The sequence below is a fragment of the Hemitrygon akajei genome, chromosome 32, assembly GCF_048418815.1.
Source record: "Hemitrygon akajei chromosome 32, sHemAka1.3, whole genome shotgun sequence".
Classification (NCBI taxonomy): domain Eukaryota; kingdom Metazoa; phylum Chordata; class Chondrichthyes; order Myliobatiformes; family Dasyatidae; genus Hemitrygon; species Hemitrygon akajei.
In genome coordinates this window covers 7,816,883-7,844,059 of record NC_133155.1, presented here as the reverse complement: position 1 = coordinate 7,844,059, position 27,177 = coordinate 7,816,883, and the positions used below count along the sequence as shown (strand labels likewise).

At 43.8% G+C, this 27,177-nt stretch overlaps 1 protein-coding gene across 2 annotated transcripts in view; it reads left to right on the top strand.

Moving 5' to 3' along the window:
- Nucleotides 1-27,177, top strand: part of rnf19b (ring finger protein 19B) — a 161,332-nt gene that overhangs the window by 47,906 nt on the left and 86,249 nt on the right. Inside the window, exon 2 of one of the 2 annotated variants that reach the window (XM_073034260.1) lies at nucleotides 3,138-3,251. The exons of the other annotated variant lie outside the window; for it this stretch is intronic. The gene's annotated coding sequence lies outside the window, so the exon portion shown is untranslated. The remainder of the gene's footprint in view (nucleotides 1-3,137; nucleotides 3,252-27,177) is intronic. 2 annotated transcript variants of the gene reach the window in all.

The following is a 27,177-nucleotide window of genomic DNA, read 5'->3' as shown; positions in this document are numbered from 1 at the left end:
TTTCACTCTAAGGCTGAGCCAACAAACTGGTGATGGATGTCTGTGATTGGTGCTTGCTTTAACCTAGCAGGTCACTTAGTTGAAAAAGTATAAAGCAGCAGGCAAACACTATGATGCGCACCAGATGTTCTTTCGTAGGCAGAGAGTAGCTAATTTTGGTTGGGCAAATGTGCAGTTGTTTTTTTGGAAGCTTGTTCTTCTATTGATGTTGTGGTATTCGCCGAGTTTGGCTTGCAGACGTTTCATCACCAATCAAGTTGACATCCTCAGTGCACAGTTGTTGGTGTTTCTCTCTGGGAGAGCTCACACGTATATAGGCCTCCATTTGCTTGCCTGGGTCCTGATTGGCTACCCCTCCAGTTGACCTTTGAATTCTATTGGCTCGTGTTTCTTTGGCTGTTAGGGGTTTCGTAGATGGCATCGATTTTGATCTGCTTTTCTGTGTTTACTGAATCAAAGCTTCCTTCCTAACCTAAGGTGAAATACTTGGATCTTGCAAATACATAAATATGAGGTTTCAGCAATTGATTGACAACTAATTATTCAGATGCAGAATTGAACTGAATAAAATTCATGCCTACAAAGGCTCGCAGTCAGAATCAGCTTTAATATCACTGGCAGATGTCATGAAATTTGTAGGTATGTGACAGCGGTACATTGTAATACATAATAATAAAAACTGCAGATTACGGTAAGGAGTAGGGATACATTTAAAAAAGAGTTCAATAAGTAGTGCAAAAAGAGAAATAGAAGTAGTGAGGTAGTGTGCATGGTTTCATTGTCCATTCATAAACCCGATAGCAGAGGGGAAGAAGCTGTTTCTGAAATGTTGAGTGTGTGTGGACCTCTTGCTTAATGGTATTGGTCCATGGCATAAAAAAAGTTGGCAACTCCTGATCATTCTAGACACTACTCAACGTTTTCCCTCCAGAGCCACAACCCAACGCACTCCATTTCCCCCTTCTTGTCTGTCTGTCCAGACAGACCCGTTTCTTTCAGCCCCTTCGGAACCAAATGGAATTGAAACTGTTCCTCCTCTCTTGGTCCCGTCCCTCCTCCCCTGATCCAGTCCTTTCTGACTTCACCTCAGTTGAGAATGAAACGCTGCAGCGTTGAAGACGATGGTGAGCTGGATCGCTGATGTCTGTCTCCACTGAGACTTGGGAGGTGGTTCGTGTTTTCCCCAGTTCAGCATGGTGCAGGAGGGGCAGGTTGGGAGCTGAGGCTCTGGCTGCTCCAGACTATGCACCTATTTTGTCCTGAATGCTGCTTCTTGCTTTTACTGTTTGCACAATTTGTGTTTTTTTTTCTCTCTTTCTCACTCTGCACATTGGGTGCTGGTCTTTTATTAATGGGCTCCTTTGGGTTTCTTGTTTTGTGGAGACAAGTTTACATAACTTTGATATTAAATGTACTTTTAAAGATCTTTGTTTCACAGTCCATCCTACTGTATGTCAGCATTGAGACTTTGGTTGTGCTAGGCTGGCAACATTGAGCAGTCAGAGTCTCTCACATCCTGAACACCAGATTCCTGAAACGCTATTTCAAGTTTGCCAGGTGAAGAGGAAAAGATTCAAGGATATTCTCCAAGCTTCCTTGAAGAAATTGAATCTTAGGAATCTTTGGCTGAAGTCCACTCAAACTGGAGAAGGAGAATTTAATCAAGAGACCACGTATCAGAAACACAGTAATCCTGGCGTAAGGATTAGAACAAATTTAATTACCTCAGCTGTTACCTGGCCCATAACCCTTTGAATCTTAGCAATGGAGTAGAAGTTACACAAGAGATTCTGCAGATGCTGGAAATCCAGAGCAACACACACAAGATGCTGGAGGAACTCAGCAGGTCAGGTAGCGTCTATGGTAATTAATAAACAGTTGACGTTTTGGGTCAAGACCCTTCTTCAGGACTAGAAAGGAAGGGGGAAAATGCCAGAATATAAAGTTGGGGGGAGGGGAAGGAGGACAAGCTGGAAGGTGATGGGTGAAGCCAAGTAAAGGGCTGGAGAGGAAGGAATCTGATAGGAGAGGAGAGGAGACCATGGGTGAAAGGGAAGGAGGAGGGGCACCAGGGGAAGGTGATCGGCAGGTGAGGAGAAGAGGTTAGAGGCCAGAGAGGGGGATAGAAAAGGAGGGAATGGTAAAAGGGAAAAGAAAACAAGAGATAAAAATACTGGAAGGAGAAATTGTTGTTCATGCCATCAGGTTGGAAGCTACCCAGACGGAATATGATGTGTTGCTCCTCCAACCCAGAAGTTAGTCAGCTTTGATCCCAAGGAATTGCCTAAGAAAAGGATGATACAACATGCTTTTTGTATTTGTATTTTAATTACCACCAGAACTGTTCCAAAACCAGAAGGTTCTTGTTGTACTGAACAAAATAAAGTAACAATCTGATCTGTTCTAAGTTGCATGGTATGCGTTGAGAAGTAGTTTAGAACAAAGGGATTTTTTAAGGTCAGCCTTCAATCGAGCAGTCGACTAGCAGCTTTCTTTTTGTGTTCATTGGACCCTGGCTTACTTACAGGAAATGGCCACTTTGATGTTTTTTGTGACCGATTACAGCTTCATTAATGGTTAAATTCTACGTCAGTTCCTACATAACTGACGCAAGGAGAAACATCATGATCCTTCACAGAAATAACTGTATGTATCAGAATCCCTTGATTGTTTATGTATTAATGTTTCTAGAGAAACATTCCTTTTTTACAGCTACGCGACCAACCATTGCTCTGCTCAGGAAATGTTTACACAGTCTGAAAACGGCTCAGCACTTTAATAAAGCATTATATTATAATGTTTTATATTATAAGAAAATTTATTTCTTATAAGAAAATTTCAGCTGCGTGGCAACGAGGGATACGTGTGTGGGAGCATTTCAGTTACTGCGTGACCATGCACTTGCAGAGCTTAAAGGGAACAATGTTCTAAAGTAACACACATAAGATGCTGGAGGAACTCAGCAGGTCAGGCAGCGTGGATGGAATTGAATAAACAGTCGATGTATCAGACTGAGACCCTTCTTCAGCCCTGGAAGGGAATTGGGGGGGGGGGGGGAAGGTGGTGGTAAGATGCTACTTTCCAGTCCTGAAGAAAGATCTTGGCCTGAAATATTGCTTGTTTATTCCTCTCCATAGATGCTGCCTGACCTGCTGAGCTCCTCCAGCATTTTGTGTGAGTTGCTCTGGAGTTCCAGCATCTGCAGAATCTCCTGTGTGAGCATTCTAAAGAGTTGTCTCGCCAAGTGAGCGGTAAGATTTGGTATTTTTCATCAAAATGTTCGGTGAAGTTTTAACTTTTAATATTGTTGTAAGCAGTTCCTCCTGCAATGACTTTGACCTTTCCGGTATATGATGTGACCTGGGGAATGAATGCATCTTTAATGCGGTTGATTGGAGAATGCTGTGATTACCTGCCTGCAATAACAGGATAAAGTTAGGCATTATAATGTGTTCAGTTACTTGTTCAATACAATATTATGCAAAGATTAGATGGAATAATATCTATTAATGCAGCCCGGTGGCTGGCAATATTTCAACAACTGGGAATAGCATCAGTTTCCGTGAGACCTAAGAGCAGAACTAGGCCACTTGGCCCATCGAGTCTGTTCTGCCATTCCATCACGGCCGATCCATTTCCCTCTTAACTCCATTTGTCTTGACTTCTCCCCATAACCTTTCACACTCTGACTAATCAAGAGGTTATCAATGTCCACCTTAAATGCATGCAATGTCTTGGCCCCCACAGCCACCTGTGGCAACTAATTCTGCAGATTTACCACCCTCTGGCTATAGAAATTCTTCCTCTTCGTTTCCTTTTATTCACTCACTAGAAAGACCAGCAATTATTGTCCATACTGAACTGCCAGCGGCTTTCTCAGTCATTTCATGGACCAATAAAACTCAGTCATACTGCTGTGATCTCTTATCACATATAGGCTCGATTGGACAAACATGGCAGATTTCCTTCCCTGAGAGAAATGATGGGTTTTGTGTCAATCTGACATCTTAATTGGCACAATTAACTGATGCAAGATTTTAATCTGAGATTTATTTAACTAATTGAACTTAATTTCTCCTGCTACAGTGGGGAAATTTGAACACTCATCCAGATCAACAGTTCAGGCATCTGGATCTCAGTTTAGTAATAACAACGATGTTGCCATAATCTTGAGATTAGATTATGTTCTACCAACAATAAAGCAAAGAGAATTTATTCAATTTACTTTGCTTTTGTGCTGAATGTGTAAAATTTGCTCATGAAATATTTTGACCTTCCCACAACAAAATTAACAGTTCAGATGTTAAAACTGAGGATTAATTCAGAAGTGTTTTTTAGTTGATTATTGAAAAATATCCAAAACTAATTCTATATTATGTGTTGTCAGAACTTGTCCAGGAGCAGATATTACGAGTTGGAAGTCATTGTTCTGGCATAAGATGGCAATAAGGAAGTACAGCGACGACTTGCTGGTAGCAAACTAAACTCTATTGATCACACTTTGTCTCGGATACGATCACTGCGATCAATGGCCTGTAACTTTCCTTTTGGAGTTAAGCTGCTGAACTGCCTGTACGATCTGGCATTCTTGCAGTGTGAGCTGAGTCTCGAAGGTACAGAACGGTTGTGGCATGGCGTGTTTGGGCCAAACCGAGGTGGCTTGGCTCAGGCACGAGAGCAGGGAACGAGCCGATGTTTGCCCATCGCTGGGGCGGGCTTGGAGGTGACTCAATGTGGCAGAACCAAGGCAAGTGGAGGCGTTGCGGAGTCGAGCCAGTGGGGCCCGAGAGCGAGGACAGATACAAGGACGATTAGTTTCAGCGCTGGGTCAAATGGAGAGGTCAGGTACAGGCCAAATAGAGGTGGCAGAGCCTCGGTCCAGGAGTGTATCAAAGCAGCAGCGCCAGTGTTCAACAGTAAGGAACGACCCGAAATTTGGTCCATTGAGGCAGTGGGCCAGATTTAAGGAGGTATTGAGGTACTGAGGCCAAGGTCTTGAAGTGTATTGATTAGTTCTGAGAGGATGGGATTTCCAAGATTGCAGGGACACTTCCGTAAAAGACACCTGAAAAGGATACTTATGGTATTACTTAGTTCCAGAAGATGAAAACAAGCATTTGAAAAGTGTTACACACTCGAGTCATTTGCCAAGAAAGCTAAAAATGACCTTGATAGTGGTCTTATTGTTTCTTATAACATTTCCAAAATGATAGCAGTGTGTGCAAAGTTTCATACAATTGGTGAAAGATTGCCAATGCCTGCTGTATCAGAAGTGCTCACCACTGTTCTCAAAATGGATACAGTATTTTAAAATCAATTTCTCTGAGTATTAGCTCTATAGCTCGCTGCATTGACAAAATGAGTGAAGACATTGAGTATCAACTATGCACAGAGCTTCAAAAACAGTATTTGGGATACAACTGGATGAGGCAACTGTGCGAGACAATGAGTCATTAATAATGGCATATGTACAGTTTATCAAGAATGGAAAAGTTTATGAAGAGATTCTCTTTTGTAAAAAAGTTAAAAACAAATATCAACAGAGAAGCAATCTATGACGAGCTCAAATGTGTATCGAGGATAAAAATATTCCAATTAGGAACAAGATTTCTTGTGCATCAGATAGAGCACTATATATTAGTTGTGTCATTTAAGGTAAAATTGGATAGGTATATGGACAGGAAAGGAGTGGAGGGTTATGGGCTGAGTGCGGGTAGGTGGGACTAGGTGAGATTAAGAGTTCGGCACGGACTAGGAGGGCCGGAATGGCCTGTTTCCATGCTGTGATTGTTATATGGTTATATGACATGTTGCCATGCTGGTTTAGTGGCACTTATGAAAAAAGAAATTCCAAATCTGTTTGCAATCCATTGTGTAGTTCATTGTCAATATCTCGCAGCCAAAAACCTCAGCCAGTGACTTCTTTCAAGCGTGACTCTTGTAATATCTGCTATCAACAACATTAAAATTCATCCATTAAATAGCAGAATATTTTGCCAGTTATGCCAGGATAACAATGAAGAGTTTGAATGCTTGCTTCTTCACACTGGTTGTCAAAAGGCTGCTGCTAAAAGTTTTGCTTTGAACTTTTTGACTCTGGGGTTGAATTCTTGCTCAAAGTTGACAAGAGCTCGGGAAACAAGATTGAACTTCTATGTGGAGATGTGGCACACCTAACCAATCTGTATGGCAAAATGAACACTCTAAATATGAAACTGCAGGGTTTGAATTTCAATGTAATCCAGGCAAAAAGTGTAGAATGTTCTCATAGTTTCCCTGCATGGGAAGTGTGGCACTCTCTTTCATAGACGGCAATTTGCAAGAGTACTGCTTACACCTGCAGTCACCGAAGAAGGATTTTCAGAATCGATTCAAGGATTTGAACAATCTGAAATTCTGGACTGGGTAATTAGCCCATTTCTTTTCAAGGTGGAAGAACAGGAAGAGAGCTTGCAAGAAGAAATTACCAAAATTCAGAATGTTGAAGCCAAAATGCTTTTCAAAACTGTTGGCTTTTGTGCTATGTGGCTACATTGTGATACAAATTTTGTGGGAGTGGAGGATGCTATCACGTATTTGCTGCACAAATCACTCTCTCACCTAGATGGGGTCAGTTGTGCTGTGAGGATTACATTCCTTGACTTCTCTAGTGCCTTTAACACCATCCAGCCCAAGATCTTAAAGCACAAACTAACGGAGATGGGAGTAGACTCTCACATGGTGGATTGGATAGTGGACTACTTGACAGATAGACCTCAGTATGTGCGGTTGGGAGACTGTAGGTCTGACACAGTGGTCAGCAGCACAGGAGCGCCACAGGGAACCGTACTCTCTCCGGTCCTGTTCACCCTGTACACATCTGACTTCCAATATAACTCGGAGTCCTGCCATGTGCAGAAGTTCGCTGATGACACGGCCATAGTGGGGTGTGTCAGGAATGGACAGGAGGAGGAGTATAGGAAACTGATACAGGACTTTGTGATATGGTGCAACTCAAACTACCTGCGTCTCAATGTCACCAAGACCAAGGAGATGGTGGTGGACTTTAGGAGATCTAGGCCTCATATGGAGCCAGTGATCATTAATGGAGAATGTGTGGAGCAGGTTAAGACCTACAAGTATCTGGGAGTACAGTTGGACGAGAAGCTAGACTGGACTGCCAACACAGATGCCTTGTGCAGGAAGGCACAGAGTCGACTGTACTTCCTTAGAAGGTTGGCGTCATTCAATGTCTGCAGTGAGATGCTGAAGATGTTCTATAGGTCAGTTGTTGAGAGCGCCCTCTTCTTTGTGGTGGCGTGTTGGGGAGGAAGCATTAAGAAGAAGGACGCCTCACGTCTTAATAAGCTGATAAGGAAGGCGGGCTCTGTCGTGGGCAAAGTACTGGAGAGTTTAACATCGGTAGCTGAGCGAAGGGCGCTGAGTAGGCTACGGTCAATTATGGAAAACCCTGAACATCCTCTACATAGCACCATCCAGAGACAGAGAAGCAGTTTCAGCGACAGGTTACTGTCGATGCAATGCTCCTCAGACAGGATGAAGAGGTCAATACTCCCCAATGCCATTAGGCTTTACAATTCAACTGCCAGGACTTAAGAACTTTTTTTAAAGCTATTATTAATGCTTTTTGAGTTAGTGATTTAGATGCATATCATATTATTACTGAGTTAAGTATTGTATGTAATGAGTTTTTGCTACAACAAGTGTATGGGACATTGGAAAAAATGTTGAATTTCCCCATGGGGATGAATAAAGTATCTATCTATCTATCTATCTATCTATCTATCTATCTATCTACTCTTCATTGCATTTCCATCTTCCTACCTTGTTGAACGAGGCTTCAGTGCAGTGAACCACATACTCACAAGAAACAGAAACTGCTTGAACATTGTTACACGTGGGGACTTGAGGCTTTTGCTGTCACAACTTGACGAGGATATTTCAACTCTTTCTTTAAAAAAACATCAAGCTGAAGGATCACATCGAAGCTGCTGTACAGTGCACAGGAAGGAACTGTGTAAGCTATTTTTAAAGAGAAATAAAAATTTACAGCAGGATCATTTTTCTCATGTTAGCATGTGGCAGACATGTTTTCACATTATGGGGGCGCCAGAAATTATATTGTGCATAAGAGGGGCAATTGGCAAGTATGAAGGTGCTTTAAGGAGGGTGTTGGCAAGTATGAAGATGCTTTAGGGGGACGTTGGGCTAGTAAAGGTTGGGAAACACTGCCCTAGTCTAATCACAGGACAATTTAGAGCGACCAATTAACCTACCAATGGATAATGTCTTTAGACTGTGAGTAAGTTGGAGGAGTCCAGAAAAGCCTACACATTCCATAGGGAGGACATACAGACTCCTTACAGATGACATCAGAATTGAACTCTGAACCCTGACGCCTGAGCTGTAATAGTGTCACGCTAACCGCTATGCTACTGCAGCACCCAAATTATGATGAATGCAAAATGTTTGGAGCTGAATGTGAAAAGGATCCTTTGGCAATTAGTAAATGCTGTGTGCCTGCATGGTTATTGATTATGACAGGAATATTACTACTTAGGAATCTATCACAAAAATTCCAATATTAATTCCTGGACGTTTCTTGCAAACGTCAAGTCCTAACTAGTTTCCACTGGGACCAGGGAACCTCGACAATACACACGTTCTCTTGTAAACGAGTAAGAAGTATTGGTGGATTTTGAGGTGTCCGAATCAAACCTAATTTTGCAATCCAGCTTCTGCAGTTTCCAACAATCATCGTTGGAATCGCTCATCACAAACAGGCCTCAAGTTGTTTCCTTTCACTTTCGATCATCATACAACATTATACAACTTTGAGATTTGTCTTCTTGCAGGCAGCCACAAAACAAAGAAACCTAATAGAACCCATTTTTTTAAAAAAACATCGAACACCCAATGTGCAGAAAAAAGCAAACCATGTGAATAAGAAAAGTAAGCAAATAAAGTGAGTCACTGCCACGAACAGTCGTCACTGCATCCGATTCAGGAGCCCGTTGGTTGCAGGCCACAGCCTCAGTTCGTTGCAGAGATGAGTAAATCTCTCAGAGCAGTGAGCTGAACTGGCCTGTCCCTTGCCTCTGGTCCTGACACCCTGACTGTTTCAATCTGGCCCGGCGCTTAAATCATCCAGACTCTGGGTCGTTCCTCACTCCCGGACCTGCTTCAATACATTTTCAGGCCTATACCCCAACTCCATGGATGCTAACCTCGTTGACCAGCCCCAGTATGGAACTATATTGAAGCCTTCTGAAAATTCGAATGCACCACAATCACGGGCTCCCCGTAACTACCTATACCAATCACATCCTTAGAGAATCCAATCAGACCAGTCAAATATGATCCACCTTTCATGAATCCATACTGACTCTATTCAGTCCTGTTATTACAGAGGCTTTCTGTTATTACATACATAACAGATTCCAAAGTTTTCCTTCAGACTAACTGGTCAGCTGTTCTGTTTTCTCCTTCCCTCGTTCTTTATATGATGGAGTTCTATTTTTCACCTACAGGAATAATTCTAGAATTTCTCTATATATTCTTAATTTTACTTTATTTACAGATACAGGCCCTTTTGGCTCACTAAGGCGTGCCGTCGCAGCAACCCACCGTTTGACCTAATCATGGGAGAATTTGCAATGACCAATTGACTTATTAACTGGTACACCTTTGGACTGTGAGAGGAAACCCGTGCACATGCAGGGAGGACATGCAATGTTTCTTATAGAGGACGCAGGAATTGAACTCCTAAACAATAACGCCCCGAGCTGTAAGAGCGTTGTGCTAACTGCTATGCTACTGTGGCACCCCGATGGTGATAACTCGTGTCATGAGTCACTGGTGGGGCCTCTCTTGGAGTATTGAGAGCTGTTTTGGGCCCCTTATCTTAGAAAGGATATACTGGCATTGGAGAAGTTTCAAAGGAGGTTCACAAAAATGATTCTGGGTTTGAAAGGCTTATCTTATGAAGAGCCTTTGATGGCTCTGGGCCTGTGCTCACTGAAATTCAGAAGAATGAAAGGGGATCTCATTGAAATCTATCCGACTGTGAAAGGTCTTGATAGAATGGATGTGGAGAGGATGTTTCCTGTGTTGGGAGAGTCTAAGATCAGAGGACACAGCCTCAGAAGAGAGGGACATCCATTTAGAACAGAGATAGGGAGGGATTTCTTTCACCAGAGAGCAGTGAATATGTGATTCTCGTTGCCACAGGCGGCTGTGGAGGCCAAGTCATTGAGTATATTTAAGGCAGAGGTTAACAGACTCTTGATCTGTCAGGGCATGAAGACAGGAGAATGGATTTGAGAGAGAAATGGATCAGCCATGATGAAATGGCAAAGCAGACTCAATGGGCTAAATGGCCTAATTCTGCTCCTATACCTTATGGTCTTATGATCTCTGTAGTCTCTTTTGAAACTCTGGATGTGAATCATTGGGTCCTTGTGATTACTAATCTTCACCAATTAATCTGGTATGTTTTTTTTATTTATTTCAGTTCTTCATTCTTGCTTGATTCTTGGTTCCCTGGTATTTCTAGCAGGAATTTTTTTGTGCCTTCCGTGAAGACTGGCACACGGCGATACTTAATTCTCTCTTTTCTTTATTGCTCATTATAAATTCACCAAACGCTGAACTAGACTTTGTTGCCCAGGGCACCTTTCTCCATTTAGTTCCAGTATGATCGTATTTTCAGTATTGATGTAGTGGTAAATTTTAAGCAGTGACCCCATCTCTGGTGCAAAACAAAACCACAAGCAGCAAGCTAGCATATCATAACACATGAAAGTCGGAATTTCAAAGACCTAGCTGCTACTTTCAAGTTGTGTCTTGAGTTTGAAACTGCTAATTTGGCAGTAATTCGAGACGAGGGAAAACGGCCAAAAGTAGCCTCATTGTCAGCCTTCCCAGCTGCAAGGAGGAAGCTGACAGAATTTTGTTGAAGGTTCTCTTGTACACCCCAGGTTTAATAGGGGGTCTGGTAGGTGGAACACAACAGTAAAATCATAACTGCTTATTACTAGCCATCTCAATTCAAGTTCAGTTGTCATTCAGCCATTCATGAATTCTCATAAATACAGCCAAGCGAGACAGCCTTACTCTGGGGCCAAGATACAAAACACAGCACCAACAGTCACACACAGCACAAAGCACGCATAACACGTATACGATAGAAAGATACAGCCAAAAGAGTCCAAACTTGAGCCATCCAACGCCAAATCAGCAGATGGCCACAACAGAGCTTGTCTTCTGCCAAGTGAACTCTGGGGCGGGGGGGTGGGGGGTATTGGGTAGCACCATCTCCAGCCTGGACACTAACCCCAATGGAACACCAACGCCTCTGTCAACTCAGTCCATACCTTTGTGTGCCATAGATTCTGATAAAATTAAATTTGCTTGTATTTAGTATTTATTTCTATACAGACTATGGCATATTTGTTTTATCTTGACTTGGTCAAAAGAAGTAATTTCCTTGGTTTGCAAGGGTGATAAGAGATTGACACAAAAACTATTCACATCCTTTTTTCAAGCCTAAAAATATTCAGACACATGGCTATAACCTTAGTTGATCCGGGGACAGGATTCAAAGGAAGTTAAAGAAACTTTTTTTCAAAAAAAGAAGTATTAAAACATTTTAAATAGTCAGAGGCTTGTGAATTTGAGTCTATAATTCTACAGCATCTAAAAGATAACTATCTGCAAACCCCCAAAGATGCATTAACAGCTGAACCCTCAGCTATCACCCGTAATTCTGTCTAAACATAAAGCACTTAGCATTTATATTTCATCAAGAATATGGAGTTTACTGTGAAGATAAATATGCATCTACCTTTGTCTCCATTAAATATGTGAATAAAGTTAAATTTCCATAACCATGGCACTCTTTGAAAAAACATAGCTGAAGGTGCCTCTGTTTCCAATAGCTCGACGCCTCAGAGCATGGCAAATCTTCCTGTAATGCATGAAAGTGTTTGTCTGTGTAAAATTGCATGTTTTTTGTGGTTATTTTCTCATGATTTTAGTACAGTGAGTATCCAAATATTGCAATTCTGGGTTTTGCCCCTTGAACTTTCCATTGCAGACATGGAAAGTCCTCTGAATGTGATTGGGAACACTTCAACCTGAGCCAAAGTAATCATTCTTTTTGAGGTTAGCTGACTCATGCAAAGTTCCATCAATAGAGTTCCTTCCTGCACTGCCATCAGTGCTTGTCTTGCCACGGCATAGATGACAGAGAATGATTACAGCACAGAGGTGAACTATCCAGTCCTCTGAGTCACGGCTGAATGTAAGATCAACTAGCTACTCCCACACCCCTACCTACCTTTTCCCCATCCCTCTGCAAATTCTTTGCAGTTCTCATTTGAATGCTACAAGTGTTCCCACGACTAGTGCATTACAGACCCTAAGCATTCGCTTTGTCAAATAGACGGTGTACTTCTGTCACTCTTTCTATTTTCTTTCACTCTATATTCCCTGATTCTTGACTGTCCACCAATAGAGTTGTTCCTCTTTTCTCTACACTTAATGATTTAGGAAGCAGGTACAAGCAGGTACGTTAGAGGTAAGTTTTTTTTACACAGAGAGTGGTGAGTGCGTGGAATGCACGGCCAGCAGCTGTGGTAGAGCTGGATACAATAGTGTTTTTTTAAGAGACTCTTAGATAGGTACGTAGAGCTTAGAAAATTAGAGGGCTATGTGGTAGGGAAATTCTAGGCAGCTTCTAGAGTAGATTACATGGTCAGCACAACATCGTGGGCCGAAGGGCCTGTGATGTGCTGCAGATTTTCTATGTTCTATGTTCTATCAGATCTTCTCACAATTTTCTGTGTTACAAGGAGGACTGCCCTTGCTTCTCCACATAATTCAACTCTTTGTCCTTAAACAATTTTGATAAATATACTCTGCATCCTGTCTTGAGCACTTACATCCTACTGACAGAATGGAGTATACGGTCAATACTCTTAACACAATACTTGAACCATGGGTGCTTTATAAAGGTTTAACGTGACTAATAAAGGCGCACTCTGGGCGGCCGGGTGGAGATGCGTCTCTATCAAAGGAGGTGTAAGGCGCTCCTTCCCTCCGCTAGCCTGCAGGTCACCCTTGGGCAAGGTGTACCACATGTTTAGGCCCCCCCTCCTCGCCCAATCAAGGTCATGGGAGCAGGTGGTGGATGGTCGTATGAGTAGCTGGTGCACATCACAAGCCCTGGTTATACGATCACTGACACCAGGCAGACAATCTCTGAAGAGTATTGATGTTGGCTGGGGTCACCTGTCTTGTAAAGACACTGCCTAGTAGAAGGCAATGGCAAACCACTTCTGGAGAAAAATTTGGCAAGAACAGTCATGATCACAAAGGCACAGGGGCCTCAGGACCCACACTGCCAGGTTCAGGAACAATTATTACCCCGCAGCCTTCAGGCTCTTGAACCAGAGGGGATAACTTCACTCACTCCGTTGCTGAACTGTTCCCACAACCTATGGACTCACTTTCAAGTGTAGTCCTGAAGACCCTGTACTTGAGTGATCTGGTTTTTGTGCGAGGGAGGGGGTTGGTGTTCTGGGTGCCGTTTTCGTGTGGACAGTCTGTTCGTTTTTGTGCGAGGGAGGGGTTTGGTGGTCCAGCTGCTGCTTTCTGTGTGGCCAATCTGTTTTATTGTGTGCGGTGGGGGGGGGGGGGTTGGGGTTTGTGAGTTTTGCTTCTTTTTCCTTTTCATGCAGGGAGGGATGTTGATGTCTTTTCTTTCAACGACACGTGTAGTTTTTCTGTATTTTGTGGCTATCTGGAGAAGACAGATGTCAGAGTTGTACACATATTTTAGTTAAAGTTTGTCCCGAGCCTTTAGGCTCATCAGGCCAGTGCTTATGCCGGTTTCTGTGGCGTGAAGCGACTGAGAGCACGAGACTCCCCCAGGATAGGACGCCAGTCTATCGCGAGGTTAACCCCCAGCAGTTTGCTGGTACCAGTTTTCAGCTGGGTGGGCTGGAGCAATGTGTGGTTAAGTGTCTTGCTCAAGGACACGGACACGCTGCCTCGGCTGGGGCTCGAACTCACGACCTTCAGAACGCCTTTACCACTTGGCCACGCGCCACATACTTTGACAATAAAATGAACCTTTGAACCTTCTTCCTGATGGGAGCATGGCCTGGGGGGGTCTCTGATGATGGATGCTGCTTTCCTGTGACAGCTCTGCACGTAGATGTTCTCTGTGGTGGGGAGAGCTTTACCCATGATGGGCTGGACTGCATCACTACTTTCTCTAGGCTTTTCCATTCAAGGTCATTGGTATTTCCATACCAACCCTCAATGCAACCAGTCAATATATTCTCTACCGCACATCTAGAGAAGTTTATCAAAGTTTTAGATGACATGCCGACACTTTGCAAACATCTAAGAAAGTAGAAATGCTGCCGTCACGAGGAAATCTGCAGATGCTGGAAATTCAAGCAAAACACACAAAATGCTGGTGGAACACAGCAGGCCAGGCAGCATCTATAGGGAGAAGGGTCTTGGCCCGAAACGTCGACAGCGCTTCTCCCTATAGATGCTGCCTGGCCTGCTGTGTTCCACCAGCATGTTGTGTGTGTTGTTGTTAGAAACGCTGCCGTGCTTTCTTTGCAAAGGCACTTGCGTACGGGGCCCAGCACAGATCCTCAGAAATGATAACCGAGGAATTTAAAGTTGATGATCCTCTCCACCTTTGATTCCTCGGTGAAGACTGGGTCCTGGACCTCTGGTTTCCTCCTCCTGAGGTCAATGATCAGCTCCTTGGTCTTGCTGACATTGAGTGAGAGGTTGTTGTTGTGGCACCATTCTGACAGATTTTCAATCTCTCTCCTATATGCTGATTTGTCATCACTTTTGTTTTGGCTAAATGGCAGTGGTATCATCAGCAAACTTAAATATAGCGTTGGAGCTGGGCTTAGCATTGCAGTCCTAAGTATAGAGTGAGTAGAGCAGGGGACTAAGCACACAGCATTGTGGTATACCTGTGCTGATGGAGATTGTGGTGGATATGTTGTTGCCAATCCGAATTGATTAGGGTCTGCAAATGAAGAAATCAAGAAAATAAAAAAGCCAAGATTTTGGAGCTTTCTGATTAGTTTTGAGAGGATGACAGTATTGAATACTCAGCTGTACTCAATGAAGAGCATCCTGATCAATGCATCTTTGTTGTCTGTATGATCCAGGGTTGAGTGAAGAGTCAATGAGACTACTGCTGCAACTCGCCAATGAGAACAAGCTGTACATTTCTCTGCGTGTTGGAGAGGATGCAACTCACTTCTAAGGCAAGAGTTGATATGTTTCATCACCATCATCTCAAAGAACTTCTTCACAGTGGATGTAAGTGCTACGGATGATAATCATTGAGACAGGTTACCACGTTCATCGTAAGCACTGGTTTGATTGAAGCTTGCTCAAAGTAGGTGGATGTCTCAGCCTGCCAAAGTTGAGAGGTTAAAGATATTAGTGAACACTCCAGTCAGTTGATCAGCGCAGGTCTAACATACTTGGTCAGGTACCCCGTAGGGCCATATGCTTTCTGTGGGTTCGTCATCCTGTCTGATGAACTCACTTGGGCTTCAGTCAATTATTGTATTAGAACAACCCACACACTGTAATCTCCAAGAGGACCACAGGCTTGATGTTGGGTTTCGAGGGTTGCGTGCCTCAATGACCCGGAGAGCCATGTTGGCTGGAGTCAGGGCTTTATGCTTTGGCCCTTGCTAGGGTCACCCATGCCAAACAGGTCAAAGGGTAGAGGCCAGACTAAGAGTGGTCCACTAGTCCTCCAGGTTCAGGGGTTCCGCTCAGGGCTAACAACCCTGACTGGTAAAACAAAACTGTTACAGAAACAGCAATGAAGAATCCTTCTACATCTGAGTGCAACGGTATTCCTGAGCCTCCACCTGGGACTTGCATGACTGACGGTAGTGAAAACCGAGAGGAAGCTACTGACATGATGGAGTACATCTTGAGCACTACCAGAGATGGAGGACCTTCACTGCTGCCCATTATGTCACTGATGTTTGGGGCACCCAAGGAAACAAAGATCCTGTCAATGTCCCTCATGATATTATATACTTTGAACAAGGATGCCTCCTCAGTCTTTGATGTTCCTGAGAAAACAATCCAAGTTTGCCCACCTATTTCTTTTTGAGGCCTCTCTTGGACAGGGTTGACCATAGAGGTTGCATTTTAGCTGTCTAGATACACAAGCTTGGGCAGTATGATATGGAGAGCAAGCTGTTGCCCATGTAGCAAGCTTCCCCTCTCCACAGATATGATGAACCCAAAAGAATGGAAGAGACTGATATAGTTCGGCACCACTCAACCAATTGATCTATCTCGCTCCTGTATGCCTCCTGGTAACCTTCTGAAATTTTGCCATTGATAGTTGTGTCATCAGCCTAGCCACACAGTTGTGGGTGTAGAGAAAGTTAAGCAGTGCGCTAAAAATGCATTCTTGAGGTGTGCCTGTGTTGCTTGTCAGAAAGGAGGAGACCTATCTATTTCCTCATCACCACCTGAAATTTGTGTCATTGGCAAGATTATAGGTGGCATTTGAGCTGTGCCTAGCTTCACATTCAGCACCAGCAGCATCGCAGGAGTCGCCAGTCAGAGCTGAAGTCAACGTAGGACTGCCTTAGGGACTCCAGCTCCAGATTTTTCCTGGGGGTTTACTCCCAAAGCCTTCCCCGTGAGTGGGTGCAGCCATAAGGCAGCGGAGGTTTGAGATCAGAGTTTTCCTTCTGCTAGGTGAGCTTCCAACCACGGCTGTTGAGCCCCAGGTTTTAAGTTGCCAGTAATCTGCCTTTGCCCCTTTTCCTGTTAGTAGGAACAGTTCCACCAGGATTAGTAGCAATGCCACACGTGAAGGCCAGGAGTGGGACTTGGTTGTCAGAGGCTGTTTACTTTATTACTTTATTGTCGCCAAACAGTTGATACTAGAGCGTACAATCATCACAGTGATACTTGATTCTGCACTTCGCGCTCCCTGGAATACAAATCAATAGTAAATATAAGTGTGAGGTGCTACATTTTGGTAGGAATAATCAAAATAGGACATACATGGTAAATGGTAGGGTATTGAAGAATGCAGTAGAACAGAGTGATCTAGGAATAATGGTGCATAGTTCCCTGAAGGTGGAATCTCATGTGGATAGGGTGGTGAAGAAAGCTTTTGGTATGCTGGCCTTTATAAATCAGAGCATTGAGTATAGGAGTTGGGATGTAATGTTAAAATTGTACAAGGCATTGTTAAGGCCGAATTTGGAGTATTTTGTACAGTTTTGGTCACCGAATTATAGGAAAGATATCAACAAAATAGAGAGAGTACAGAGGAGATTTACTAGAATGTTTACCTGGGTTTCAGCACCTAAGTTACAGAGAAAGGTTGAACAAGTTAGGTCTTTATTCTTTGGAGTGTAGAAGATTGAGAGGAGACTTGATAGAGGTATTTAAAATTATGAGGGGGTAGATAGAATTGGCGTGGATAGGCTTTTTCCACTGAGAGCAGGGGAGATTCAAACAAGAGGACATGAGTTGAGAGTTAAGGGGCAAAAGTTTAGGGGTAACACGAGGGGGAATTTCTTCACTCAGAGTGGTAGCTGTGTAGAACGAGCTTCCAGTAGAAGTGGTAGAGGCAGGTTTGATATTGTCATTTAAAGTAAAATTGGATAGGTGTATGGACAGGAAAGGAATGGAGGGTTATGGGCTGAGTGCAGGTAGGTGGGACTAGGTGAGAGTAAGTGTTTGGCATGGACTAGAAAGGCTAAGATGGCATGTTTCCATGGTGTAATTGTTATATGGTTATATGTTATATGGTTAAATATAATAAAAATTTAAATTATAAATCATAATTAGAAAATAGAAAAGGGAAAGTAAGGTAGTGCAAGTCAGGTCTGGATATTTGGAAGGTACGTCCCAGATCCGGGTCAGGATCCGTTCAGCAGTCTTATCACAGTTGGAAAGAAGCTGTTCCCAAATTTGGCAGTACGGATCTTCAAGCTCCTGAACTGTCTCCCAGAGGGAAGAGGGACAAAAAGTGTGTTGGCTGGGTGGGTCGAGTCCTTGATTATCCTGGCAGCACTGCTCTGACAGCGTGTGGTGTAAAGTGAGTCTAAGGACGGAAGATTGGTTTGTGTGATGTGCTGGGCTGTGTTCACGATCTTCTACAGCTTCTTCCAGTCTTGGATAGGACAACTTCCATACCAGGTTGTGGTGCACCCTAGAAGAATGCTTTCTATGGTGCATCTGTAAAAATTAGTGAGAGTTTCAGGGGACAGGCCAAATTTGTTCAGCTTTCTCAGGACTAAAGGCATTGGTGGGCCTTCTTGGACTCTGCTTGGTTAGACCAAGTCAGGTCATTTGTGATATTAACCCCGAGGAACTTAAAGCTTTTGACCAGTCCCACCTGCGTACCACTGATGTAGATGGGGTCATGCGGTCCGCTACTCCTTCTGAAGTCAACAACCAATTCCTTCATCTTGCTGACGTTGAGGGATAGGTTATTGTCTTCACACCATGCCACCAGGATCTTAATTTTCCTCTCTGTACTCAAACTCATCATTACCCGAGATACGGCCTACAATTGTGGTGTCATCAGCAAACATATATATTTGAGGTGCACACCATTGGGAGCATTTGCTAGGTACTGGGAGCTTGTCTCCATTACCACCCCCGGCTGTAATAACCTTAAGGAACTAGTAGCTAATACATTCTAATCCAGGCAAAATCCTGGTGAGCAATTGATACACTCTCTCCAAAGAGACCACATCCTTCCTGTAAGTCGCAGTTGGATATGCACACAATACTCCAAATGTGGTCTAACTAACATTGTGTAAGGTTATCATTGCTTTGAACCTTATAAAAGATTTCTAACACAAATAGATATTGATATTGTGGCTCCCTTGCTCATTGAATACAAGAGTTAATTCTTTAACAGATAACTTTACCTAATGGTCCTGTAAAAACATCTAACTTTACAGTATTTTCATGGTTTTAAAGACTTAATGAACTTTTGTTTGACAATGATTTTATTTGCAGGCTTTTTCCACTGAGGTTGAGTGGGTCTACAACCAGAGGTGATTGGTTAGAGTGAAAGGTGAAAAGTTTAAGGGGAACATGAGGGGGAACTTAGAAACATCAAAAACCTACAGCACAGTACAAGCCTTTGGGCCCACAATGGTGTGCCAAACATGTACTTTAGAAATTACCTCGCATTACCCATAGCCCTCTAATTTTCTGAGCTCCATCTACCTATCCAGGAGCCTCTTAAAAGACCGTATTGTATCCCCCTCCACCACCATTGCTGGCAGCTCATTCCACACACTCACCACTCTCTGCGTAAAAAAAACCTCACCCCTGACATCTCCTCTGTACCTACTTCCAAGCATCTTAAAACTGTGTCCTCTCATGTTAGCCATTTCAGTGCTGGGGAAAAGCCTCTGACTATCCACACGATCAATGTCTCTCATCATCTTAAACACCTCTGTCAGGTCATCTCTTATCCTACGTCGCTCCAAGGAGAAAAGACCAAGTTCACTCAACCTTCTTCACTCGGAGGGTGATGAGAGTGTGGAACGAGCTGCCAGCACAAGTGGTGCGTGCAAGCCCGATTTCAACGTTTAAGAGAAGTTTGGACAGATACATGGATGGTAAGGTTATGGAGAGGGCTGTGGTCCCAGTGCAGGTCGATGAGAGGAGGCAGTTTAAAATGGCTTGGCACAGACTAGGTGGGCAGAATGGCCTGTTTCTGTGCTGTACTTTTCTACGATTCTAATTCAGCCTCTTTGCAAGTTACCTTCAGCACAGAGGCTGGGCAACTCTCAACACGAAAATGACGTTTCAGGCCAAGACCCTTCATGGGGTGAGATAGGAAGGGGGAAGAAGCTAAAATAAGGACATTAGGGGAAGGGAAGGGGTACAAGCTGACTAGTGGTAGGTGAAACCAGATGAGGGGGAAGCTGGATGGGAGGGACTGAAGTGGGAGAGGCAGTGGGCTTAAGAAGAAGGAATCTGATAGGAGAGGACAGTGACCTTGGGAGAAAGAGGAGGAGGAGAGGCACTAAAGAAAGATGAGGAGATGTGAAGGGGAAGAGGGCAGCCAGAATGGGGAATGGGAGAGAGTGAGAGAGAGGAGGAAGGAGATATTACCACAAGTTAGAGAAGTCTGTGGGAGGAAGTGGAAGTAATTTCCAGAAGTTAGAGAAATCGATGTCCATGCCATAAGGTTGGAAGCTACCCAGGCGGAATATGAGGTGTTGCTCCTCCAACCCGAGAGAGGCCTCTTCGTGACAGCAGAGGAGACCTACTGCCAAGTAAGGTAGTCAAGCGATCTAGCAACAACCAGTTTTCCTTTCCCAGTCCTCTTCCCCCAGCCCCACACAATAATTATGGCTTGGTTGTAGATGTTTCCTTTGTGTGGGAGGTAAACTATATTCCTCAGCATTACTGTAAATTATTGTTCCACCAAAAAAAAAACAGAACATTGTTGGAAATCAAGTCACAACAGGAAATCTGATTTTTGAAAAAAAGTTACGGTTATTGAAAATAAGAAAAAATGTTTTCTGGAATGAGAATTTCATACTTAATAAGAATGGAAATGAAACGTACAAGAGGAGCAAAAACTAATGGAAGGAATGAGTTTTCTTGTGGGTTTATGATTACAAATAAGCAAAGAAAGGTAGCAAGATGAATTGAAAATACACTGAGCCGGGTGGTTTCCTGTGACGTATATGGATCGCAATGCCTAAAAATAAATTTCATTTCAATGCACGCCTGCCGTTACATTTGCAGGTTGATAATGGGGAAGGAAATGCTAACCAGACACTGTAAATACTTGTCACCTTTACAACAGTCTCAAGTTCTGAATATCAAAGGCAACCTCGTCAGGAGTGGGAACAGCTCACTGGCTGGAAATGAGAGCAAAGCTTACCCCTACCCCACGCAGGAGACACAAACCAACAGATATACACTCAGTGGCCGCTGTATTAGATACCCCTGCTTCTGAATGCAAACATTGATTGTATTTGATGCTGCTGTGTTCACCAAGCTTGGCAATTAGCTTGCAGACATTCCATCACCGGTCAAGGTGATATCCTCAGTGCGCAGTCGTTGGTGTTTCTCCCTGGGGGGGAGCTCACACTTAAATAGCACCCCCACCCCTGTTTGCTTGCCTCGGTCCTGATTGGCTACCCCTTCAGTGGACCTTTGAATTCTATTGGCTCGCTTTGGCTTTTAGGGGGTCCGTAGATGGCGTCTATTTCGACATGTTTGTCTATGGAGTTACCAGGGGAGAACCACGCTTCTAAGAATTCCCGTGACTGCCTGCGGCAGAACCTCCGCGGTGTCCCACTTAAAGTGGTGCCTTTCTTGGTCTTCATGCGCTGAGATCAGCGACAGTGGATCATGTCTCTGCGTGACCAGAGTCCAGCAAACGAGTTGAGAGTTTACATCCTGTCTGACCAGTGCAGTCCTTGTTGCTGTCTCCACAGGTGATCCTGTACTCCATCTTGCTTCAGTTGCTTATTTACTTATGGAGATACAGCGTGGAATAGGCGCTTCCGGTCCTTCGAGCCGCGCCGCCCAGCAGTCCCCTGATTTAACACTAGCCTAAACGTGGGACAATTTACAATGACCAATTAACTCACCAACCGGTATGTCTTTCGTTTCGACCGCGGGAGGAAACCAGAGCACCTGGAGGAAACCCACGCATTTCACAGGGGGGGGGGGGGAATGATCAAACTCCTTGCAGACAGCAGCAGGAATTGAATCAGGTTGCTTGTATTGTAAAGCGTTGTGCTAGCCACTACGTTACTGTGCCATCCAATATCTAATCAACCAATCATGTGGCAGCAACTCAATGCATAAAAGCATGCTGACATGGTCAAGAGGTTCAATAGCTGTCCAGCCCAAACATCAGATTGGGGAAGAAATGTGATCTAAGTGACTTTGACCGTGGAATGATTGTTGGTACCAGTAACCTAGCCAACAATATTAAAGAGCATTCCAGAAGTGTCTTCAGATACATAAAGTATAAAAGAGAGGTGAGCGTGGATATCAAACCACTGGAAAACAATACTGGACAGGTAGTAATGGTGGACAACAAACTAGCAGACGAACTGAATAAGTATTTTGCATCAGTCTTCCCTGTGGAAGACACTAGCAGTATGGTGGAAGTTCCAGGTGTCAGGGGGCATGAAGTGTGTGAAGTTACCATAACGAGACGGAAGGTTCTTGGGAAACTGAAAGGTCTGAAGGTTGATAAGTCACTTAGACCAGATGGACTACACTCCAGGGTTCGGAAAGAGGTGGCTGAAGAGATTGTGGAGGCATTGGTAATGATCTTTCAGGTGTCACTGGATTCTGGAATGGATCCGGAAGACTGGAAAATTGCAGATGTCACTCAACTCTTCAAGAAGGGAGAGAGGCAGTAGAAAGGAAACTAGGCCAGTTAGTCTGACCTCAGTGGCTGGGAAGATGTTGGAGTCAATTGTTAAGGATGAGGTTCGGGGGTACTTGGAGGCACGTGATGAAATGGGCCGTAGTCAGCATGGTTTCCCCAATGCCTGACAAATCTGTTGGAACTCTTTGAAGAAGTAACAAGCAAGATAGACAAAGGAGAATGCTGATGTTGTGTACTTGGATTTTCAGAAGGCCTTTGACAAGGTGCCACACATGAGGCTGTTTAACAAGCTTTGAGCCCATGGTATTACAGGAAAGGTTCTAGTATGGACAAAGCAGTGGCTGATTGGCAGGAGGCAAAGAGTGGGAATAAAGGGAGGCTTTTCGGATTTGCTGTCAGTGGCTAGTGGTGTTCCACAGGGGTCTGGGTTGGGACCGGTTCTTTTTACGTTATACATCAGTGATTTGGATGATGGAATTGGTGTTGCAAAGTTTGCAGACGATATGAAAGTAGGTGGAGAGAAAGGTACTTTTGAGGAAGTAGAGAGGCTTAGACAGATTAAGAGAATGGGCAAAGAAATGGCAGATGGAATACAGTATCAGGAAGTGTATGGTCATGAACTTCGGTTGAAGAAATGAAAGGGTTGAATAAAAACACAAACTGCTGGCAGAACTCAGCAGGCCAGACAGCATCTATGGGAGGAGGTAGTGATGATGTTTCGGGCCGAAACCCTTCATCAGGAGTGAAGTAACATGGGATGGTCGAAGGGGGATAATGAAAGGGTTGACTGTTTTATAAATGGAGAGAAAATACAAGAAGCAGAGGCACAAAGGGACTTGGGAGTCCTTGTGCAAGGTTCTCTAAAGATTAATTTGCAGGTTGAGTCTGTGGTGAGGAAGGCAAATGCAATGTCAAGAGGACTAGAATACAAGAACAAGAATGTAATGTTGAGGCTTTATAAGGCACTGGTGAGGACCAACTTGGAGTATTGTGAGCAGTTTTGGGCCCTTTATCTGAGAAAGGATGTGCTGACACTGGTGAGGATTCAAAGGAGGACCACAAGAATGATTCCAGTATTGAAAGGCTTATAATATGAGGAGTGTTTGATGCCGCTGGGTCTCTGCTCTCTGGAGTTCAGAAGAATGAGGGGTGACCTTATTGAAACCTCTCAAATGTTGAAAGGCCTTGATAGAGTGGATGTGGAGAGGATGTTTCCTATGGTGGGAGTGTCGTAAGACCAGAGGACAGCCTCAGAATAGAGGGGCATCCTTTTAGAATGGAGCTGTGGAGGAGTTTCTTTAGCCGGAGAGTGGTGAATCTGTGGAATTCTTTGTCACAGACAGCTCTGAAGGCCAAGTCTTTATGTATATTTAAGGCAGAAGTTGATAGATTCTTGATTGGTCAGGGCATGAAGGGATATGTGGAGAATTGATTTGAATTGACTTTATTACTTACATCCTTCATAGACATGAGGAGTAAAAATCTTTACATTACGTCTTCGTCTAAATGCCTAAGAAGAATAATGTGGGCTGTCTCATCGCTCAATAGCACTCACGTCAACAGTGATGAAATGCTTTGAGAGGTTGGTCATGACTGGACTGAACTCCTGCCTCAGCAAGGACCTGGACCCATTGCAATTTGCTTATTGCCACAATAGGTCAACAGCAGACGCAATCTCAATGACTCTCCACACAGCTTTAGACCACCTGGACAACACAAGCACCTACGTCAGGATGCTGTTCATCGACTATAGCTCAGCATTTAATACCATCATTCCCACGATCCCAATTGAGAAGTTGCAGAACCTGGGCCTCTGTACCTCCCTCTGCAATTGAATCCTCGACTTCCTAACAGGAAGACCACAATCTGTGCGGATTGGTGATAACATATCCTCCTCATCCCAACAATCAATGTAGTTATAAAGAAGGCAAGACAGTGGCTATACTTTATTAGGAGTTTGAAGAGATTTGGCATGTCAACAAATACACTCAAAAACTTCTACAGTTGTACCGTGGAGAGCATTCTGACAGGCTGCATCACTGTCTGGTATGGAGGGACTGCTGCACAGGACCGAATGAAGCTGCAGAAGGTTGTAAATCTAGTCAGCTCCATCTTGGGCACTAGCCTACAAATTAGCCGGGACATCTTGAGGGAGCAGTGTCCATTATTCAGGACCTCCAGCACCCAGAGCATGCCCTTTTCTCACAGTTGCCATCAGGTAGGAGGTACAGAAGCCTGAAGGCACACACTCAGCGATTCAAGAACAGCTTCTTCCCCTCTGCCGTCCGATTCCTAAATGGACGTTGAAGCTTTGGACACTACCTCACTTTTTTAATATACAGTATTTCTGTTTTTGTACATTTTAAAAGATCTATTAAATAAATGTATACTGTAATTGATTTACTTGTTTATTATTATTTATTATTATTTTATTATTTGTTTTCTCTGCTAGATTATGTATTGCATTGAACTGCTGCTGTTAAGTTAACAAATTTCACGTCACATGTTTGTGATAATAAGCATACGTACACGTCGCTGGAAGAACTCAGCAGCTCAGGCAGCATCCGTGAGAAAAGAGTAGCCATCGTTTCAGGCCGAGACCCTTCATCAGGAATGCGGGGGAAGAGAGGGCCGAAGCCCAGTAATAGAGATAGGGGAGGGGGTAGGGCCTGGAGGCGCCGGGTGGAAAACCAATCAGAGGAAAGATAAAGGGGGGAGGGGGAGGGGATAAGCATGAAAGAACTGTAGAGATAAAGAAGCAGAAAGTTGAAAGGGGTGAGAGGCAGAGAGGGACCTGGGATAGGGGAAGGGGGAGGGAATTACCAGAAATTGGAGAATTCAATGTTCGTACCACCAGGCTGGAGGCTACCCAGACGGTAGATGAGGTGTTGCTCCTCCAACCTGAGTTTGGCCTCATCGTGGCAGTAGAGGAGGCCATGTATGGACATATCTAGATGGGAATGAGAGGCAGAGTTGAAGTGGGTGGCAACCGGGAGGTCCTGTCTATCGTGACGGACGGAGCATAGGTCCTGACGGAGGGTCTCGGCCCGAAATATTGACAGTGCTTCTTATAGATGCCGCCTGGCCTGCTGTGTTCCACCAGCATTTTGTGTGTGTTAACCGAATTAAACCTTGACACACCTTCTACACAAGGACTATTTGAGATTATACACTCTTTCATCAGTAGGGTTAGGTATACCTATTATAAAGGTCTATGTAAGAAGTCACTCTCATTACTCATGTTTTCTTTAGTAATAACTGGATTTTCCCCTGCCTCCTCTTCTCCAATTCATTCAGTCAGATCCTCAAACATAGCCTTAAGGTGAGGGGATGTTTACACAGAGCACAGTTCCTGGAACATGCTGCAGGGGTGTAAGTAGACACCACAGTGGTGATTAAGAGGTGCAGATGGCCCCCCCCCCCCATCCGCGAGTTCCACATCCACGAATTCAACCAATCACGAATCGAGAAAACCCAGAAGTGCTCTTCCAGCACTTGTTGTTCGAGCATGTACAGACTTTTTTTTCTTGTCATTATTCCCCAAACAATGCAGTATAACAACTATTTTACATAGCATTTACATTGTATTAGGTATTATAAGTAATCTAGAGATGATTTGAAGTATACGGGAGGATGTGTGTAGGCTATCGTGGATCGTAATTGAAAAAAATCGGAAGTTCTCTTACCAAGTATGTCGGAACAGGTACATCTGGTATTATTTAGCATCGGTTAGTCAAACCTTTGTCTTAGTGTGTAGTATATATTTTACCTTTCTATGTATATAAAACATTTAAGAGCATATGTTTCAGTGCCGGGCTCAGGAACGGAAGTTCCCCAGTTCGATCCAGTGACAGATCAGTCCCGAGCACACTCTCCATTCGTGCCTGGTTGATGTGGAGGATCAAAAACCCAAAAACCCAAAACCCATTAATTAAACCACTGCGTTGCTTAGTAATAATTGTAGCTTTCATCGGGGCAAGGCCTTTCTCACTTTATCCTTTAAAACTGTTCCAGTCGTTGACTGACTGTAGCCTAACGCTTTTCCAATGACCGATGGCGTTTCACCTCTTTCCGATCGCTTTATTATTTAGATAGATAGATAGATACTTTATTCATCCCCATGGGGAAATTCAACTTTTTTTTCCAATGTCCCATACACTTGTTGTAGCAAAACTAATTACATACAATACTTAACTCAGTAAAAAATATGATATGCATCTAAATCAGTATCTCAAAAAGCATTAATAATAGCTTTTAAAAAGTTCTTAAGTCCTGGCGGTTGAATTGTAAAGCCTAATGGCATTGGGGAGTATTGACCTCTTCATCCTGTCTGAGGAGCTTTGCATCGATAGTAACCTGTCGCTGAAACTGCTTCTCTGTCTCTGGATGGTGCTATGTAGAGGATGTTCAGAGTTTTCCATAATTGACCGTAGCCTACTCAGCGCCCTTCGCTCAGCTACCGATGTTAAACTCTCCAGTACTTTGCCCACGACAGAGCCCGCCTTCCTTACCAGCTTATTAAGACGTGAGGCGTCCCTCTTCTTAATGCTTCCTCCCCAACACGCCACCACAAAGAAGAGGGCGCTCTCCACAACTGACCTATAGAACATCTTCAGCATCTCACTACAGACATTGAATGACGCCAACCTTCTAAGGAAGTACAGTCGACTCTGTGCCTTCCTGCACAAGGCATCTGTGTTGGCAGTCCAGTCTAGCTTCTCGTCTAACTGTATTCCACTTTATTT